We start from the raw sequence: 5,298 nt of genomic DNA, 5'->3' as shown, positions 1-5,298 counted from the left end.
AAGCGGAGCGGGGGTGATTCTACGCGAAAAAGGAAATCGAAAATATAGAATAAAAATTTTTTTTTTTTAATTTTTCCATCGAGACAACGATCTACAGATCCGTTATAACGAGACGTGATAAAGTGCACGCGTGCCGAGCGAAAATTCAAAGTCGATTTTCTCGAATACAAAGCCTCGAACGAAAAATTTGTATTCTACATTTTCGACTTCTTTTTTCGCGTAGAATCACCCCCTTTCCGCTTATATGATATAATATAATATATTATATAATTGTATAATATAATATAAAATAGCTTGTTTACGTTTTCTGCCCAAAATTCTCGAACGTAAATCGTAGGTTAAGGGGCTAATGGTCCGCGAAACGAATAAGTACGACGAACAACTAATAAAATCACATGAAATCACCTAAGGATCTCGAATGAAACTATGGAAATTAGTTACTTTGCCCGAAATAAAGATGTTTATATCAGCTTTATTGGAAATGGAGATAACGAGGCGACCAACATTTTCTTATGAACCAAAAATTCAAGGAGCATATCCTGGTTTTGAAAAATGTTTTCGCGAAACAGATTCCAGCTTATCTATCAATGTTTTCACTTAGTCGATAATAAAGAATGTTTCCCACCAAGCTATAAAAAGTAGGCCCCATGCGTAAAATGTATGACAATAGTTGAACGCGCGAATAGAGTATTCAAATTAATTTCGACGCATGCTTCGAATGGCAATACCATTGTAACTAAAAAACGAAATAGAAACGAAAGAAGTAGAGTAAAATCATGCATCGTTAACTGTTATAATCGTTATATGGTGGGAGTTGACGAATCGGACAACATGTTATACTTCTATCTTAATGAACACCGCACGGTAAAATATTGGAAAAAAGTTACGTTTCATATCAATGGCCGCATAGTATTAAATTCATACCTATTTTATACGGAAGTTACCAAAATGAAGCCAATGACTAGATTGGAATTTACATCAAGTATTATATCTGAAATAGAGCAAGAATGGATACAAATCAAAAAACAACATATTGTAATATCGTGGAAAATAAAGACATAAATTTTTCCCGATTACTTACAATTTATTAATATTGAATTAAATGTACAAATATAAATTGTACAGAGAACGATGTTTCTCTCTCTCTCTCTCTCTCTCTCTACTCTCTCTCTCTCTCTCTCTCTCTCTCTCTCTCTCTCTCTCTCTCTCTCTCTCTCTCTCTCTCTCTCTCTCTCTCTCTCTCTCTCTCTCTCTCTCTCTCTCTCTCTCTCTCTCTCTCTCTCTCTCTCTCTCTCTCTCTCTACTCTCTACTCTCTACTCTCTATTCTCTACTCTCTACTCTCTACTCTCTGCTCACTACTCTCTACTCGCTACTCTCTACTCTCTACTCTCTACTCTCTACTCTCTACTCTCTACTCTCGCAACACACTCACTTTTCGACTCGCATACTCTGACCTCTCGATCATCCCTCCTTGAAGCACGAAACCGTCCTTCTGCTCTAACGTGGTTTGTTGTTTTTCTCATATCTCTGTAAGAACTAGGTGACTTTCGTCACATAAGCGCTCTTAAATTTAAACAAACCACAGAAGGACGACGTACACGGCTTTTTCTAATTTCAACCGATTTCTAATTGAAATTACTTTACGATATTACATTCGGCCTTTCCTGACAATCACATCTGCCCTCAGATGTGCTCATCGTCGCTGCTCGCACTTACATCACTATGTATCGGTCATTTCGCAAGACTTTTACTTTTAATTAAGGAACTTAGGATGCAGCTTTAGCCCGGGACCGCCCTCTCGATCGCCACTAGATCTCCCGTCCTGTATGCTGTCGCCTTCTTGCGTCTCTTGTTATACGTCCACTTGTCTCGGGCTTGGATCTCCTCGATCCATCTCTTTGCGTTTGCACGCAACTGATCTCGTTCCTCTTGGAACACCGCAGCCTGTTCATCCTCGATGCTACTGCTCCTCTTTCGCTCTTCCTCCATCTTCCTCTGCGTTGTTTGTTTACCCGTTTCACTGTTGTCAGGGGCTTTGATCGTCGTGGCAGCATCGTGACATTTTCGTAGGCTCGGTTCGTACGTGGAAGACGTTAACAACTTACCATCTTCCGAGACTATGATCTCTCCTTTTTCGAAGGAATTCAAATTACTTTACGATATTACAATATGGTAGGTGATGATGATAGAATATTTGGCTTAATGAAACTACCAGGCAAAAATTTAAGACAGTGCCTAATTTGTAACACTAAAATTACAGGTATAAAACGATCGAATTTAATTTGTGTGCAGTGCAAAAAAGGGCTTCATCCATTATGTCTTCATAAACATGTCTGTTTTAAAAATAATGAATGTCATGATCCTGTAAAACCATCACTATAATTTTAATGTCTTTATCTGCTTATACTTTTGTGTTTTGATTTAATATGTATTGTTTATTTTTTTCATTTATCATCCTAAAAGCATAAAAAGATAAAAAGAAACAAGAGTAATGGATCAACTAAATAAAAGACCAACTTCTAAACATGACAACGAACATTAGTAATCTAGTTTTATATTTATTATAAATAAAATATTATATTATGTTTTTTTTTAATTTTCAAAAACCTTGGCAACATATTTTATACTATGCAGAGGTATATGTAACTAAAAGTAAATTCAATAAAAACAGCTTATTTATGCAGGTGGTTTACGATTATTTGAAAAAAAAAGTTATTAAGAGAGGAGACTCTGATACGACTCGCAACGAGCTACATTCATAGTCATAAAAATCTGCAGTCTAATTATAATATTATAAGAGCGAAAGAAATTCCATTCAGATTTCATTTGTTTAACACTATATATATGTCAGAAATGAAAGGAAAACGAAAGGAAAACCGGAGCCTTCCCTTTGCACTTTTGGGAAAGTCTTCTAATGCTTTAGCCTAGATTTTATCATAGCTGTAATTAAGCAATTGTTGTCATTCAATCTGATTGTAATTGTTCGATATTTGTGATAGCGAAAGGGGGTTCGAGGTGACAACTGGTCGCCGAACGTAGCCACGGTCACGGGATAAACGTTTTACCTGACGAAGGTGTGGGTCGGTTGTATAGTTCTCCCTAGAAATCACATAGAATCGTACTTTGGAGAGGTCGATATAATCTAACACACGTTGTATTAGGAATCAAACTCCAGACAGAAACTGCCCAGCAACGGCGTTTGGATCTTTCTCGATGTTTCCAAAGAGTATACAACTAACTTTTGACAGAAATTGCCTAGCAACGACGATTGGAACCTTCTCGATGCCTCCAGCGAGCATATAACAAACAAATGCAGTCGTATAGCGAAAAAGATTTTCATCAGATCATCATTCGTGTGGTCGCCTTGGAAAGTGATCGAGCAGTTTACCGAGCGTCTCAGAAATCGTATTTTTTTGTGTCTAAAATTATTCTACGCATAGTAAAGAGTTATCCCGTTGACCGTGGATTCGTTTGAACTCAAGAACATTGTTAATAGCGTTTATTAAACTCATTATTCGTTAAATTTATTATTCGTAAAACATATTATTCGTTAATCGTATTATTCGTTAAACTTATTATTCTTTAATCTAATCATTAGTTAAACTTATTGTTTGTTAATCTTATTATTCATTAAACTCAATATTCATAATATTTTGTAAAATTTTGTATATACGCGTAAATATAATCTCTGTTTTGTAAAACGATGGCTAATTCAAACGAAGAATCGTTACGCGCCCTAAATTCTAATGTTAACCTGACATATAAAAATATGAATTTACATGAATATCCTCCATTCAATATTAAATATGTAATATTTTGAGCGCATTATAGCTTAACGCGATCGCGAAATTCAAGAGAATTGCTGTATCCATCGAAGTTAAATCCTTTCCTCTCCTTTCGAAACCACGAATATCCGTCGTTCCTGCTTAACGTCTGCATGTTTCTCGAAACGAATTCGTGGATGCACCGCAAATCTAGAAGTTCTTGGAGCTAACATACGCTCCGTAGACGCGTTGGTCCTTGATAATCCGCGGATCGACAGCTGAGCAGGGTAGCGTACACGCGAACACAGATTCCGGATTAGAATGGCGATAGCATCAAACTAATAACCGATAGCGCGTTAATATTAAATTGTTTTCCACGTCGAACATAAACTTGCAACGAACAGCAGAAATTTCTCTGTTTGCCACCTTGTCGTACTCTGTCTTTTCACACTTTCTCGCCTTGCAAATTTATGGCGCTGCACGATTTTTCTTCCATAACCTACCATCAATTTGTTTTTCAAGCATTCACGAACTTCTTCGAGAGAACTTGTTTCCAACAAGTCTTTTTAAGCAAAGTAAAGTTCCAGTTGGAGATAAAAGTAGCTCTAGATGAAAATCTCTGAGAGATTGTAATAGTTTCGAGGCATGTTCGTCTGCAATAATTTTTGCAATTAAAATCTTTTTCGGAATCGAAGATGAAACGATTGGATATTGGTCGATGAAACTTATACAAATATAAACGAAGTAAATGGAGATACACGATAAGTCAATAAGAATCAGGGTAAATCAGGGTAAGTCGATAAGTAAAAGACGATCAGCTTCTTCCTGATCTAACGCTTCCAATTCGTTTCGCACCGCGATTATTTTCATCCAATTCTCGTCGAACGATTTGCGGCAAGATATTAGCTAGTTCTTACTTACCTGACCGGACTCTTCATATTCGTCGAGTTGACGCTTCGCGAGTGTCAATCGGCCGATTAAGGCTTCGTCTCCGCTGCAATGTGCTGATCTGTTCAGCATGGGCCATGTTTTAGTTTAATAACTTGAACGATCTTACCTTGAAGAACTGGACGTTGGTCCGGGAATCGGTTGCTACTCGTTACTGTACAGCGTGCGGTCGCGTATATGCTTAGCGAGGGAGGAGTTCATTTCCGGTGACTGCTCGTTTGGTTAGGTGATTAAGTCGATGGAATGTTGACTTCACGTGACACTGTATGGACATGTTCAAATTGGACAAATTGTGAATGTGAAATTTTAAGTAAAAAGAAAAAAAAAACTGTATGGACACTGGTAAGTGCACTTTTCAATGGCTCGTGATCCGGCTCGGGGGACCATGTACTTTCGATCTATCGCGGAGAGACGCGATCGCGAGGAAGCACGACAAGGGAAGTCGTAAATTCCCGTTACGATTATAAGAATCGACACCACGAACAGATCGATCCCCTTGTTTCTTGTGGGATAATAGGAGTGATTGAGGTGATATAACACTGCGATTAACAGGATTATAAAATTTATATTTCCAATAACTTATTA

The sequence above is a fragment of the Bombus impatiens genome, unplaced genomic scaffold (genome assembly GCF_000188095.3).
Source record: "Bombus impatiens unplaced genomic scaffold, BIMP_2.2 scf_0220, whole genome shotgun sequence".
Taxonomy (NCBI): domain Eukaryota; kingdom Metazoa; phylum Arthropoda; class Insecta; order Hymenoptera; family Apidae; genus Bombus; species Bombus impatiens.
Note: the sequence above shows the minus strand (reverse complement) of the source record.